The sequence below is a fragment of the Polypterus senegalus genome, chromosome 11 (assembly GCF_016835505.1).
Source record: "Polypterus senegalus isolate Bchr_013 chromosome 11, ASM1683550v1, whole genome shotgun sequence".
NCBI lineage: Eukaryota > Metazoa > Chordata > Cladistia > Polypteriformes > Polypteridae > Polypterus > Polypterus senegalus.
In genome coordinates, this window is record NC_053164.1 from 71063317 (window position 1) to 71080524 (window position 17208).

Consider the following 17208-nt stretch of genomic DNA (forward strand, 5'->3'; position numbering starts at 1 on the left):
TTTCATTAGAGTGCACACATGACTAGAGACTTTGACAACTTCAAGATATTGCTGCAGGTTCTTTTTTTTTACATTAGGGTTTTTTTTTCATCTCCCTCAACACCACACACTACAACCTGACTGTGATCTTTGTATGATACCCACTCCTAATGAACATCTTCAATTTGTAGACAGTTTGTTTAACTTTTAACTGATTAATACCTTGATCACTACAAATGCTTTTGTACCCTTTTCTAGTTTTACGCCTCTCTACAATTCTTCAAGGTCCTCTGATATTTGTTTTTTAAACTATTGTCTTTTCTTTTTGAAGATTAATACATTTGTTTTTTCCATTAATTGTTTTGGAGTATCATAGTTGTGATTATTTTTAATGATATGTTTCAAGCAGCTGGTTCTGCTTAGGACTCTCTTTTCTTTATTCTTAATTTTTGTTGTATTAAGCAGTGAATTACAGTCAATGTAATGGTCATGCGTTCCATATGGTCATGTATAAGTGTGTGACTATGTGTGGTTGGTGCAGGAGTTCAGTTCAATCAGTGGTAGTTCTATTATAGGAAGGGGCAATGAATGCTGTGCATTTAATAGGTTGATTGCTTTGGGGTAAAAGCTGTTCGTCAGCCTGGAAGTGTAGGCATGCAGGGCTCTGAAGCACCTGCCAGAGGGCACAGGAGTGAAAATGCTACAGCTGGGGTGGGCTGGATCTTTACAAATGTTCTTTTCTTTTCTGCTGCAGCAGGTAGTGAAGATATCTTCCAGTAATGGTAGATGAGTACCAGTAATTCTCTGAGCCATTTTGATGATATGCTGGAAGGCCTTCTTGTTCTTTCAGCCAGAGTACAATGCTGCCATGCAGTACGTGATGACAGTCTCTATGGTGCACCTGTAGAAGTTAACCAGCAACTGTTGTGGTGAATTGTGCTTTCTTCATGCTCCTCAGAAAGTGAACTTTTTGAAGACCTTTTTTGGCCATTGCTGTCATCTTAGTGTTCCATGACAGGTCCTGGCTAATGTGGACTCTTAAGAATCTAAAACTTTGGACTGTCTCCACCCTTTCAATGATGTGATGGTGACCGCTGTAGTGCAGTCTCCTGAAGTCCAAAATCAGTTTTTTTGTTTTCTTGAAATTGAGTGCAAGGTTGTTGTTCTGGTTCCAACTCTCCAGATTCTCAGCCTCTTCTCTATAGGCTGCTTCTAATATCTGGATTTCTCAACAGAAAGGACTTGTGAATGTGTCTGTTATTTTTTTAAAAGCTTCCTTAGCTTCAACAGTCCAGGAAAGTTTATTGCTAGTGTTGTGAGTGAGTGCTGTTATTGGAGAAATAATTAAACTGCAAATTTTTAATAAAAGTTCAATGGTAGTGGTAATGAGAAAATGTCAGACTTGTTTTATTGGAGACGTTGATTGCATTTATTTTAGTGTTGTCTGTGATTAATCCTTGATAAGTTATGTTACATGCAAGAAGGGACACAAACGATTATTGAAATTCACATTTCTAATTTGGCAAATAGGACACTATGACACAAACATGACAGAAGTTCCCATATATTTTGGATACGTGTCCCAAAATATTTTTAGAAATCAATATATTCACTGCATTCACCAATGTATAAAATTGCCAAAACATCCATAAATATATTATTAACAAAATTTTGTAATACCACGAGAGCTTTAGCTAATCTGTAGTGCAAATACTCAAAGTGCCCAGTAGATACATTGAATTCCATTTTATTACCCTCTCGAGTGAGAATTAGGTTATAAAGACTTCTTAGATCTTGCAGCTAAGTAAGGAATGTGAAATCTGTGTCTTGATTTATCTATACTAATAAAAGGCAAAGCCCTCACTGACTCACTCACTCACTCATGTGTAGGTAGAAGGCTGAAATTTGGCAGGCTCATTCCTTACAGCTTACTTACAAAAGTTGGGCAGCTTTCATTTCAAATTCTACGCATAATGGTCATAACTGGAACCTATTTTACGTCCATATACAGTACTATAATAAACTTCTGCTTGATGCCCGTGGGAGGCGGAGTTACGCCTCCCACGTAATTTAGTGCCTGCCCATATAAGGCCGTCCGTCAGCGGCAATCCAATAGAAACACTGCCGCTAAATATTGACGGGTGAAGGACTGTGCTTATGCAGAGGAAGATGAGATGGTCAGGGTGGTGTTTGGCACAAAATTGGTGAAACTGCGAGAGAAACTTTTAAGTGCCGGGTCTTTGCTAACATTAAATACAGCCATGGACATCGCACAAGATGGCACCAGCACAGCTGAGAATGCATGTACACCGAGCGGCTCATGTGAAATTAAGCAGTGCACAGACAAAAAGCAACAGTTCCAAAGAGTGCTGAACAAAAACCGAATTACACAATTGAGAAGGCAGCAAAAAAATATGAAGCGTGTGATACATACAAGCATATTCATAAGTGCAGCTACTGCGGAAACAAAGCACACGGTGGAAAAAGTCAATGTCCCGCTAAAGGAAGACAGTGTAAAAAAAAACCCGTGCATGTAGTGTGTCACGTCTCAGATAAAGAGGAAGATGAGCTGTTTATTGATGCAGTAAGAAACGAATCGATGAATGAAACCTGTTATCTTTACAACGATTGACAAACACGGAATGTAACTTGAACACAACACATCCTACAAATACGAACCTGATTGAAGGAAATAATGATAATCAAATCCTTGATGACAGCAACACTCATAACACTCACAAAACAATTACTGTATATTGACAATCATGTTACGTTATTTTTAAAATGTTCCCTTTTCTTTTTCATAACTTTAACACACTACTTCTCCATTGCGAAGCGCGGGTATATATATATATATGTATATATATACCCCTATCTACATACTCTCAAATAGACAAACTACACGCCGTGGCGCAATGGTGGAGGCTTCGCCTCTAGTGCCAACGTCCGAGGTTTGATTCCCGAGAGGGGTGCACTGAGTATGTACGCGTGCTTCCCGATTCATTTTACCCTCGCATCCCCTTGGTTTGAGACGTATGAAAAAATATGCGGTTAACGCAGAAAGACAGATCACCAATTGAAGCTTTATGAATAATGGATAATTTATTCGCCATCAATGATTGTTTTCGTAAAGCCATACTCAGTGTATTCATTAGACGAATGGTAAAAAAGTAAGAGCGAGGGGAGGGTGACTTATTGAGGCATGCAGGCGAAACCACAATAGCATGCGGGCTCGATGCGTTGGTACGCGTCAACTATATCTGAATTGCACGATCACATTCGAAAAAATATATCTTTTCAAGTTCTATTTAGTCGACAGAAATATCTTTGGTTGGAATGTAAGGCTTAATTTACTCTTTACATTTGTATGGTGAAGAAAAATTTATGCAATGATGCCTACATTTAACTTACATTCCTACCAAAGATATTTCTGTCGACTAAATAAAAATTCCTTCTATTTAAAATTTAAATAGAACTTGAACAGATACGATAGTTCATAATATCCACGCAGACTTGCACGTGGAGTGGGAGTCATCCGTTTTAACAAGCAGCGTATTGCACTGATACGAAATAGCCTGCCCATTTAATTATTTAGGAATGGATAAATAAATTAAGATTTTGTACAAATAATGTTTTTCATTTTTCTTCCTTGATGGATTCTGCCACCCCCAGCAACAGTTGCTTGCACCCCAAAGAGTGTGTATGTATGTATATATATATATATATATTGTAAGATATGGCGGCCATGTACCCCGCCAATACCCCAAGCCGCCAGGTGGAGCCCTCCTTGCAGCATGGAGGTCCCCAGAAGACCAGCAGGGAATTATGGACCATGTAGTTTTTATGCACCGCCCTGCTGGATGCCATGGGGGCCACGAGAGGGAGCTGCAGGGAGGACCGAAGAGTTCTTCATGCCCTATGACCCGGAAGTTCGTCATAGGAAGAGCGACGGGCTTCCGGGGTGAGAAAAACATTATTTACCCTGACCCGAAGGAATAAGGACTTGTGGACTGTTGGGAAGGAACACCTCCGGTCAGGGAATATAAAAGGACTGTGGGAGCTCCCAGACGAGGAGCTGAGTTGGGAGGCAGGGTGGCTAAGCGTCTGGGAGTGGAGGATTGTTTATTATTGTGGTTATTAATTATTGTATTATTTGAGAATTGTGGAGAGGAGCGTGCTTTGTGCACTTATTATTAGAATAAATATCATCTTTGGACTTTTACCTGGTGTCTGACGTATAGTCTGAGGGTACAAGGGTGCGAGAAGCATCTTATTCTATCACAATTGGCGTAGCTCGGCAGGATTCTCTGGCCGTCAGTTTGGCAGAGGACCTGTATTTAAAAAATTTTATTGTGGACAGAATACCCCGGGAAGACAGCGTCACGACACACATAGGAAAAATCGCCAGAAACCTCACCTTTATCAAGTCCGTCATGGGGAAGAAGAAGACAAAGCAGAGCGCCAGCAACAGCGGAGGTCTAGCGCTCGACATTGCTTACGCTCAAGACGAGCCATGGAGCAGCTACGAGTTTGGGAGAGATTTCGGAGGAAGACGTCTCCGACGAGGTATGTGCTGGGAATGTACTTTATAATCTTTTAATTTAACACATGATGTCCCATGTACATACCTCCCAGATGTCCATCCGAAGGCTCTGCGGGAGGCAGAAGACAAACCCGAAAGCGATGGCGCTCTCGTTCAGGCAAACGAGCAACCCGAAGGACTTCCGCATTACGGGTGCCGGCAAGGGACACGTGACCTACCACGAAGGATTCCAGGAAGGTGACGTTCCATGTTCAGCTGTTTGTGGCTTCACCCAAGAAAAGACGGACTTGGTTTTTCCGAAGGGGAAAAGGGAGATGAGCGAAGCACCGCTCTCCCTACAAAAAGTAAGGAGGTCCGGGAAATGACTGATCGGTCTGTCGACAAATTGATGCAGACTGATTGCAGTCAGCCAAAAGCGGCACCGCGGTCCTCCAAAAAGAACTCCAAATCCCAGGCTCCCTTGCGGGACCTGTCGAAGCACGTGCCAGGAGCGGCCGTGTTTATTGGCTCCCAGCCGGAGGGTAAGGCTAATGATGGCTTGAGCGTGCCTCCGGTTGCATTGAATAAATTTTGGGCGTGCACGAGCTGGAGAAGTTGCTTCAGCCCGTGCACATTTTTACAGGTGGTGCAAACAATCCAGACGATCGTTGCAGACTTGAGAGGAGCGGCTGAAAAGCCTATGAACAAATTAAATGAGTACCTGCGGCGATTGTCTCGGGAGCCACCTGTCTTAATTGATTTAGCGGTACAGGTAGGTAAAGCCGGTACCGTATATAATGAAATAGGGACGAAGTGACACGGGCCCGCGTTTAATCCATAGCGGGTGCCAAGTGGATGCGTGCCCTACAAGAGAGGCCGGTACGATAACCGAGTGGCCAGCGGAAGGGCTAATCGATCCGGGCAGCTACACAGTGCTGACTCGGAGCGAGACAGCCCTAAAGACGCCGCCACCGTAATTTATAAAGTAAAAGGGGTGCAGACAGTAAAGGGTCTCTCTTCATCTAGTAGAGACTCAGACTGTGGACAAGCCCAGATCAAGCAGGAGATCCCGAAAATAAAACGGGGTCTCCTGACAAAGAAAGAGAGAAAGCACCATTAGAGGCGGCAGGGTTTCACTCCCAGCAAAACAAGGGGCGGACCTAACATTTCCTAATTGTTTTCAGTCCCGCAGGGGGAGAATACCGGGAGGACGGAGGCAGTGCTACGGGTGCCGAAGGTTGGGCCACATTTGGCGATACTGTCCTTGGAGAGAGGGGGACAAGATATCAAACTGGAATAATATTCCCCCTAGGTTCTCCAGGGACCAAGATATTCAGATTAATCAAGGCTCAACCGGAATGTCCTCTTGGAGGAAGACTTCCCTCTCGGGGCAGGCCGCTCCGAATCTTTATAATTCATCGCTGGGGAATACTGTAAGATATGGCCGCCATGTACCCGCCAATACCCCAAGCCGCCAGGTGGAGCCCTCCTTGCAGCATGGAGGTCCCCAGAAGACCAGCAGGGAATTATGGACCATGTAGTTTTTATGCACCGCCCTGCTGGATGCCATGGGGGCCACGAGAGGGAGCTGCAGGAGGACCAAGAGTTCTTCATGCCCTATGACCCGGAAGTTCGTCATAGGAAGAGCGACGGGCTTCCGGGGTGAGAAAAAACATTATTTACCCTGACCCGGAAGGAATAAGGACTTGTGGACTGTTGGGAAGGAACACCTCCGGGTCAGGGAATATAAAAGGACTGTGGGAGCTCCCAGACGAGGAGCTGAGTTGGGAGGCAGGGTGGCTAAGCGTCTGGGAGTGGAGGATTGTTTATTATTGTGGTTATTAATTATTGTATTATTTGAGAATTGTGGAGAGGAGCGTGCTTTGTGCACTTATTATTAGAATAAATATCATCTTTGGACTTTTACCTGGTGTCTGACGTATAGTCTGAGGGTACAAGGGTGCGAGAAGCATCTTATTCTATCACAATATATATATATATATATATATGTGTGTGTGTGTGTATATGTATATATGTATGTATATGTATATATATGTTTATATATATATGTGTGTGTATGTATGTATGTAGATATGTATATATATATATATATACGTATGTATATATGTGCATGTGTATATATATATATGTGTATATGTATATATGTATGGATATGTATATATATATATATATATATATATATATATATATGACAGCAACACTCATCACTAACAACAGTGACAAAACAATTACATTGTCAATCATGTTACGTTATTATAAAAATGTTTCCTTTTCTTTTTCATTACTTCTTTAACACACTACTTCTCCGCTGCGAAGCGCGGATATTTTGCTAGTTAATAATAAAATCAAGGGGAGTGGGTAATTACTCTTAACTGTGATTTTATTTAATTCTGATGTATTTTTACATTTAATTTGGTGTATGCATAGCTTTAAGAATCCATGCTGCATCAATATGACTGCTGGATAATCAAATAAAAAGGCATTTTCCAGATTATAATTTATATTACTCGTCCATGGCTTTTGCCTCTGGAACTTTATATAACTTTATTTGATCCCAGGGCTAAATGTGGAAGTGACAGATCATACATTTTTCATTTAGGTGAAGGAGTCCCTGCAATTAAGTCAATAGTAGAGTCATTTGGCCTCATATTTCACTCTGCGTTACATTCCCGGCACAAGTATGTTTTTTTTTTTTTAAATCATTTTATTTTTCGAATCCATATTTTGTTATTAACTCTCTTGTTCTTCTATTTAATATTGTGCTATCATAATACAATACATATATTAGGTTACTTTATTGTCTTCCCTGTTCCCATTATTTAGAGCCTAAGGGGACAGGGCCACCTGATGGTACAGATGGTGGATTGCGCTGAGCAGTATAAGCAGAAAAGCTCCATTGTCTGTTGACATCTCCTGATATTCCAGACTCCTATATTATGTTTAGTTTTCTAATTGTTGATGATTTTTGGATTTCTCTATTTTTGACATTCTTTCAAGGTACTGTTTTTATCTTATAATTTGTTTAATTTGCATGCTTATTAGGTGCTGATATTGTTCTGTCTTATTTTTCCATTGCTTTTTTAAAATCTCTAAGTAAAGTTTTTAAGTATAAATAAAATGTGTATTGTTGGTTGTGGACCCGAGTTTTCCAACTGTTTCTTTTCCAGATATTTTGAACTCCAAGAGTCTCGGCCCATTTTTGGACCTGTGCAGGCTAAATGTCTGCCCTTTGACTGTTAGGCAGTCACAGGTGAAACTTACTCGGTGGGTAGGTTGGACTTTTTTTTGTGTCTTGCATTCCCTTTTTTGATATATATGTTTGACTAAATATACTTTTTTTTAGTTATACTAAGATTTTTTCAAGATTTCTCATAGGTTCGATTTATCTAAAAATCTAGAAGCTGTGATATATAGAACATCATATACAGTGGTGTGAAAAACTATTTGCCCCTTCCTGATTTCTTATTCTTTTGCATGTTTGTCACATAAAATGTTTCTGATCATCAAACACATTTAACCATTAGTCAAATATAACACAAGTAAACACAAAATGCAGTTTTTAAATGATGGTTTTTATTATTTAGGGATTTATTTATTTAAGAACCTGGACTTTGGAAGGGGTGGACATGGAGGCAGATCTGAGGTGGTCAGTTTGGATTGCTAATGTTTTAGATAAAGAAGAAAAGACTGTATATTCCCAAAATGCGTCTCCTGTAAAAATTTGCAGAATTTTGAAAGTGTATTGTAGACAGCATTAAGCTGTTACATATAAATAGTAACTTGTATGGCAGGGCTATAGTTACTACATCAATAGTCTTTTCTGCGAAATGCTGTCTTCTACTGTGGTGGTCATGCAGAAATTGAAAAGTGAAAGTGAGTAAAACTAACCTCATTGTGTTCAACCAATAATAAACTTATTAAAACTTCATGTTTATTTTGGGCATTCATGACTGACATAGCAATCTAACATTTTGCAAATGAACATCACTTGATATCTCAGAGGGGACTGGGCGGTCTCTTGGTCTGGAATCCCTACAGATTTTATTTTTTTTCTCCAACTTTTGGAGTTTTTTTTTTTTTTTGTTTTTTCTGTCCACCCTGGCCATCGGACGTTACTTATTCTATGTTAATTAATGTTGACTTATGTTTATTTTTTATTGTGTCTTCTATTTTTCTATTCTTCATTTTGTAAAGCACTTTGAGCTACATTTTTTTGTATGAAAATGTGCTATATAAATAAATGTTGATTGATTGATCTCCATCATTCCTCACAGTAGTAGAGTAGGCAAATACTGTACATGCAAACAGATGGGAAGGCTTTCCTCTGTGTGACCCAAGGCCCCTTTCTGGTGACCTCTCACTCCTTTATAAAATCTGAAGACAGTTCAGAGTTTGTGAGTATACTCACACCACCATTGTTTCTCTTTAATCGGATAGCATAATAAAAGTACTAGACACCCTCTATCAAAAAGGTGGCTCCTGAGTCATTGCTTTGTGTAATTCTAACAATATTTGGGTGACACAATTCAATTATTCCCAGAAGGAGAGTAATAATAAACACTGAAAGAGTCAGTTTCCATTGTCAAGGTGTAGTCTGTCTCTCATCCTACACCTGCCTGATACCCAATTGGCATTATATCTCACATTAAATTTTTCTCTTTCAGCTGGTGAGCGAACATGGCAGCTCAATACCTTTTCAACAGCCTTAGGATGACTGTGTCGCATGGTGCACCTGGCAAGTAGATGCTTGCCAGAAAGCATTACCTGGCTTTAGAAATAGGCTCTAATATCCCTTTTCCCTTTTAGGGTTTATGTGACCACTATATTTACTTTACCAAGGATAATTCTGACTTGGGGAAATCACTCAACACACAGAGAGACGGTGCAACATGCTGTCAAGGTGGCCAGGGATGCTAAATTGGAATGGTGGAGGTGGGTGTGGGAGCAAGTGAGCCCTGTACTTGAAAATGTGAGTTCATAAAATGGTACATCAATTGAGTTTATTATCATTAATGTACTTTATAATATCTCACATTGACCATATACCTATTTTAAAAGATCAAAAAAGAATACTGAGATATCCTACAATAGTAAGGTAGTTGTACTTCAAGTATAAGGCATTTCTATTTTGCTTTTGAAAGATCTTCAAATGTACAAGGATAGTTCAAAATGAACTGTAGATATTTTTTTAAAGACAGGGAACTATTATTCAGTATTTCTAAATTAATTTCAGACATCTATACATTTTGCTTCCAATACGTTTAGACCATAAGCATAGCAGACTATGTTAAAACAATACAGATTAACACATTCAGCCCAAATACTCAGTAAGTATGACCATTTATTGAAGATGGCAGAAAGGGGTTTATATAGTGCATTGTGACCGCAATGACTCTGCCACTGCAGAGGTTTAGTGTGCATTCTGATGTGAAACGATCAGGCAGTAAACTGTAGAGCTCATCAGAAAGGTCCTTACAGCACATGAGTTAGTGAGTGTGAAATAAAAACAATCGAGAGGAATAGCATTTTAATTCTTTGCAACATGCCTTCAGTTGTCTGAAGTGTTATTTTCAGCTTTACTATTGTGATTTATTTCAGATGTAGTCATATTTTTTAAAATCATACAGATTTATCATCTTGTTAATTGCCTGCAATTGACTAATGTGGTTCAGTAAATGAACAAATGTTATAAACCACAACCGTCAATTTTTTTATACACATTCATCCTGAATAAATGAAACATTCCAGTTTTCCGTACCCTTCTTTTCCTTTTCTTTAATTTGCCCTGCCCTTTCTGACTGCCATTGTCAGTGTGTCTCAACCACAGAGTTCTCTAATAAATGTAAATGCAGTGAGTTTGGTGCCTTCATTAAAGTGAGTAATCTACTGTAAACCAAGCAATTGGGATTGCACAACCCAGGCACATCTAGTAAAAACATATCATCACAGCAATCATCATTCTGCCATTTTAGAATTATAGGATGATAACTACATGGTGCTTAGATTAGGGAAGGAAGAAGTTTCTCTGAAAACCAAACCTTATGATGGTACTTTAAACATGTGTGTGCCTGTAAGTGTATGACAACACACTTCATAAGCCTCCATACAACAAAGTAGGCATTTGTGTCGACTTGCATTTTTCCATTTTTGTTTTATAAAATATTTTTTTTCCAAAGAAACCAGCTGCATTATTGACATTAGAAAAAGTATGGCTGCACATAGAAAGTTTATAAGCCATTCATAGAAAGGTTCAGCACACCAGTACGTGATACAGACTACAGCTTATTGATTTTAATGTGTAATAAACCAGTATATTATGCAAGTTGGGTTCACAGTATAAAGACTTTTTTTGTCTATTTTAAATTGTGCGAAGCAAAAACTATACCAGCCTAATCCAAAGCACACTTACAGATGAACACTCATGCCTGGTCACTTTAGAGGTACTCTATTATTTTTGATCTTAACAAAAAATGTTTAATTAATATTTTATACAGACAAAAAAGAAAAAATTATATTTTTAAAAGGTTTGTTTATCATGTGGTGAGCTAGTGTAAACCCAACCATTTTTTCACCCTTTAGTTAGGTAGGTTGATGAATGGCAATAACAAAAATGGCAGAGTTGTTACAAATGTATTATGGGGATCTAAACTTAAAAAATATAAAATGTGGCAGAGTTTTTATTCAGATTTTTCCATAAGGGAACCATTTTTAGTTCATTAAAGATCCATCCATCATGAAGGTTTCAGAAAGAAGTTCTATTTATTTAGATACTGTATGTAACAAGCTCCATACAGTAAATAACCATGAACACATGGTAACAGATTTGTGACATACTAATGACTGATGATAATGGTAACTCAGGCTAAGTTCAGGTTTTCTTATTGTGTTTGTGTTTTCAAAGCCCAAAAGCATTGTTAAATACAAAGATCTCCTCTTAGAATGAAATGATTCTTTGTCAGGTTGGTTCTAATGGTTCTATGAGGAACCACACAACCCAAATAAAGAAAGATAAAATGCCATTAAAGAACTGTTATGTTAAAGCGTGTAGTTAAGTCCCTAAAATGCAGGTTTTGACTGTCATTCCCCGGTGTACTTCCCTCCAAAGAATAATCAATGAGTAATAAATGTAAGCGCTCTGTTTACTCATTCACAAGATCTAAAATTAATCTTTTATTTGTTTCAGTATGATATTATTCTACTGTTTACACATAATCTTAATTAAATAATCTAAGATTAGAATTTAAATTCTTTTTAATCTCTTTTAATTCTTTTTAGTCTGACTGATGTTTACATCCTCATTTCTGACTATTGGCAGAAAACGGTGAATCTTACCAGGGAGTAGTTATGTAAATTCTAGAGTTGTCATCATGATTGACTTTAACCAGACTGCCTTAAATTAGAAGCTCCCCCAATAACAGAGACATTCATATACAGTACCCAGCCAACTATTCCTAGGTAACACACTCACTCTGTGATATCATGAATTGTAAGTGACAACAAAAATGAGAACTAAAATTGTGTGCAAGTGGACATGTGAGGATTCAGAAAAAGTGGAGCAAAGCCTCACCTCATCTCTCTGAAACATTTTTGTCTGAAAAAGAATATTAGTTCATCTGCTGGAAATGAATCATCTATACAGTGTGGTAACAATGAATGAAAAATCATTTTTCTAAAGTTTAATTATATGGTTTTTAATCAGTATGACTGTGAATACTAAACCTGTTTTGTAGCTAAAAATTTGTAATTTAAGCACTGGATAGGACAGCGAAACAGTAGTCAGATATGTTCCCTCACTGCTTCGGGAGACTGATTTTAAACAGTCTCATAGAGCAAGATGTAAAAAACATACAGTATGTTGAGAGATAACCATGAGTGAATCTGGCTTAAAAGTGGGTGTGAACAATTATCCAGTTTACTCAGTTTCATATCTGAAAACCAATTAAATGCCTTGTGAAGGCGGAGCTCAGAGTAGGGTTAGGGATTTAAACAGCAAAGACCAATGGAGCGCTTGTTAACTTGGCCCGACAGACATCAAGATTGTGGTCATGATGCATAAACTTCTAAGACTGAAAAGTCTCCTAAAAAACACCTCTGTTAAACATGTAAATGTGTATCATGTGTGAGGCAAACATTTCACATCTGTTAAAAGTAAACATAACCTTCGGCAAGAAGGAAAACCTTTTGAAACCATATTATGCTTTGGTAATCAAAAACGAAAAAGACAAAGAGGCTTACTGAATCAAAGGGCAATCTCAGTTATACAATGTACTCTAGCCCCCCGGGTGTCGTAGCAAAGGAGAAAATTAAAACAAAGCTGAGTGACATTAAGAACACTGCTGCACATCCTCTCTCTGACACACTAACACTGAGGACTTTCGGCCAATGAATTATTCAGCAGAAGTGTGTCAAGAAACACTGCTGGGGCTCCTTTATACCAACAGCAATATGTCTGTATGATGCCTCATTGGACTGTGATAGCCAAGTTAGAACTTTCTTTTTAATTTTTCTTGCTTTATAGTAATTCCAGTTTTAGTTCAGACCAAAGTGTGTATATATTTATTTATTTACTTACTTATCTACCTATTTATGTGTTTATTTATTTAAAGAGCTTCTGTAGAATGCCAAATTTCCATTGGGGACAAATAAAGTTCTATGTATCTACTTCTACATCACTGAGCTAGTGGTAAAAGTGAACTGTCACTGGCTATATGTGGTATCTGTTGCTCTTATTTATGATGATAGTGCCACAGTCAATGTGAGGATGAAAGAAATGGCAGCTACGTTGTTGAAATAGATTAACAATAAAATAAGTCACCACAAGTTATAAAAGAAATGCCATTAAGCAAGATGTTAAAGGAGAGCCACAGGATATTTAATTTCAGTCCTCAGTGCACCAGAAAAAGTAAATGTGCCTAATGACACAGAAACCACTCCAACAAAATCACAGATGAAGCTGCACAGTACCTAACATGTTTTGCAAATAAATGACTAAAGTAAGTTAACAGTATTGTCTAACTGAAAATGCCAAACACGCAATATGGTTGCAAGATATGTAAATAAATCATTAAGCTGCAAATATTGAGTTTTGATAACGGCTATTCTACCTTTCATAGTTACTTTATGCATTTGCTTAATGCATGAGTAGAAATAGGACAATGTAACCCTGATGTTTAAAATGTATGGACTAGAGAAATGTGGGAATGGGCTTTTAGTAAGATTGTGCCACTATTCAATACAAATGTTAATGAAACTTTAAGTCTGCAGACAGGTGTTTTCACGTGAGAATCACATCTGGTCTCACTAAACTAGGTTTTGAAATATCACTGGTCCACTGTTTACACATTCTCCTTATGTCAGCATGGATCATCTTCTTGGTATTTTTGTATTCCTCCCTCATTTCAAAGGTGTGCAGGTTCAGTTAATTGGCAACTGTAAACTGGACTGGTATTATTAAGTGTGTGCGTGAGAGAGAGAGAGAGAGAGAGTGCACTGTGACTGACGCCTGAGGTTCATCTTGTGCCTGATGCTGCCAAGAATGATACCCTCAAAGACCCTGAACTGCTGGAAGTGGATTTGAAAATAAATCAGTGTACACATAGCTACACTGGACTACTTTAGGTGTTGGTATCTTCATTGTCTATTTTGCATGATTTATTTGTTATCCATCACAGGTATATAATCTTGTCTCTTATGAACTCAAAACAGCTTAAATACATTATAGCCCTTTCTCTTTTCAATGTGGAATACTTAATACTAGTACAAAATGGTATATTTTTAATGAAAAGTATCTAAAGTTAACTTAATATAATGTTAAGATTTTTAAATGCACAAATTTGAGTCACTGGGGCCAGATCATATCCCAGCAGCATCAGGAACATGGAAGTAACTAACCACTTACCTACATTTGCATAATAAAAGTCAGGGTTGCTGAAGAGTATTAGAAGCAAGGAGGAACCAGTCTTGCAAAGGGCACCAGTCCACCACAGTGCCCGCTCACACACATCAATCAAAGATTAAAGACACTGAAAATGGACATTGTTTTATAAATGAAAGCAAAAACAGGGTACCTAGAGGAAAACACCTTGCAGGCACAAAGATATCAATGCTGTCATCAAAAAACAACATGCAACACATGTTCTGACTGGCTGAAGTATAGCACATAATTAAAATACTATATTAGTCGAATTATAATCTAAAAAAGTACCACTCAGATAAGAACAAGGCCCACCTTAAAGAGAAACAGAAAACAATCTGCATTGCCTATGGTGCAGCCCCTCACTCTTTTGTTACTTGAGCTGCTATATTAAGTTAAGATGTTCCCTCTAGACAAGCTAAAAACAAAATTCATTACCCTGGTATGCATTGCTGTAGTACATCATGTCTGCATTTTAAATCCTTTAGAAATATAATTTAAAAAGTTAGGGTTAATGTTAGTGTATAGGTTTGTCTTCCTTTTTCAGGGAAGATATATAATAAAGTGCTTATCTCATATAAGCAGTCTTATTCGAGCCATCAGTTTTAATGTGAATACACTAAAAATAGAAAAATATAATAATAAATATCAAAATTGATATTAGCAGATATGATACAGAAGAAAAGGATTAAGGGTATTGATAAGATTTTTATAGTGGTGCATTTCTACTGATGAAGCTTTTTTGACAGAAATAGCTTCAAGCATTAATTTCTCATAACTGTATAACAGTTAACTGGGTCATATATCATCAACAACAACAATAATAATAATGTGTTTTATTTATAATCTTTGACCTTTCCTAGTCCTACTAGTATAGCTGATGTCCGAGGGTCTTTTTGCGTGAACAGCCTTCTTCATATTGGGAGGCAGCATACTCTATATGTATAATTTAATTCTGGGCTTTAATTCAGCCAATAGTCTCTATTTATTAGTTTTAAGCCATTCTTTTGTGATTTTCTGGGTCAGCTGCAGTGTACCAGAGATAGTAGCGTACAAACTGTAGATCAAGGCCAAACTATATAGTATGGTACTAAGATCTTCAGGTCTAAGTGCTGTTACAGTGAACAGTGGTGCACGGTCAGTACCAAGTGTAACTAATACACAGTTAATCTTGTTTTGACCTTGTATTTCTCCTTGTCTTGTTGAACTGTTCAACTGATTGCCCATTATAGATGGCACTCTGGCAATTAATATCTCTCAAATAATGACTTGCAGCTACACAATCTTCTTGATTTAATGGGACAGAACACAGGAATAATTATGTTATCATATAAACTTTTTAAAAATACCTGCAATCATTAAGCTGCTTTAGAATTAAATGAATGTCACTGTTGTTGCTGTAAATTTTTATTAAATTTGATGATATGAAAGGACCTTTAAACCAATTCCTATATGGAAAATAATGATGACTAAAGGTGAACATTAGTAGAATCATATCAGAAGCATAAATACTGTGCCAATCTACCATCAGGATTGCCTGGGTGAGTGTCCTGAAGCCTTGGCATATGAGAGAAAAAAGTAATACAGTACTTGTTCTGTTCCAGAGGTACCTCACACTCTTCCATGCAGCACATGTACATGGCTACTGCTAAATGATATCGCTACTACTCTTTATATTAGTCTTTACCTGCTGGTAGTTGGCAGCTCTGAGGCATAATGCAGCAGCACTAAACCTGAAAGTTAATCTTGTTACCTAAATATGTACTAAAATCAGATCAACAACACTGCAATTGACCTTCAGTGTTTTGTCCTCTTGCAATGTCCATTTTTTCAGCTTTATCTTTCTACACATAGCCTTACCTTTCATATTCTGCATTTTTGAGTTGATAGTTTTGTAGTGCATTTTCAGTTAGTAATTTTCTAGTGCATTATGAATTAATACTTGACTCAATGACAACAAACTGCTCCAAACCATAATATTCACACCACCTTGCTTTGTAAATAGTATGAGCTTCTTCCATTGAAAAGCAATTTTTGACTGAAACCAAATATATCGCTGCATCAAAACAAATTAAACTTTGACTGTCTAACCATAGTTCCAGAGGCTTGTTGAAATTAATTCAAAATAACGGCACAACAATAACAGACAAATGCTACAAATGTACTGCTAAAGTGCTAGTTGCATGGTCCAGTTATTGAAACATGGACACGGATGTCAAAGCCATATTTCAATGATTTTCACTTGTTTCTTATTCTATTACAAAGACCTTTTTTTTTTTTTATTTTTTATGAATGTTTTTTTTTTTTATTACAAATGTCTTTATTTTCTTAGTATAGCAATTCTGCAAGTGCACAATGCCCACTCTTTATTTGCTCCTCTTGATGGCCATAGGCTATTTAGTATTGCATGAAATATATACGTGAATAAATAAATAAATTAAATTGTATGAAACCTCAAAGTGTTGCATAGTTCCTTGGTTTTCCAACTCACCTCTTGTTTAGTACTACTGCTAAATTTTAGCGCTGGTAGATAAATGTAATCCATATAATTTACCTTCAATTATTAAAATATAATAGAATGTTTTACTTGCTATGGGACAAAATGTGTTTCATGTGATAAAGCAGTTGGTGCTTTGATACTGTTTACACTGTCATTTACACGAAGAAGAACAAAATCTGCCTGGTTTCCAAGGCACAACAATGCATTTATTTTCCAAGCCACTGATGCACCCTTAGCTGCAGGAAATGAAATGAACAAATTACCCGGTCACAT

General features: G+C 37.6%; 1 long non-coding RNA gene across 1 annotated transcript in view; it reads left to right on the plus strand.

Moving 5' to 3' along the window:
- LOC120539783 overlaps positions 1-17208 on the plus strand; it is a 39368-nt gene that overhangs the window by 21538 nt on the left and 622 nt on the right. Inside the window, exon 2 of the long non-coding RNA XR_005635678.1 lies at positions 7690-7786. This is a non-coding gene — a long non-coding RNA (uncharacterized LOC120539783). The remainder of the gene's footprint in view (positions 1-7689; positions 7787-17208) is intronic.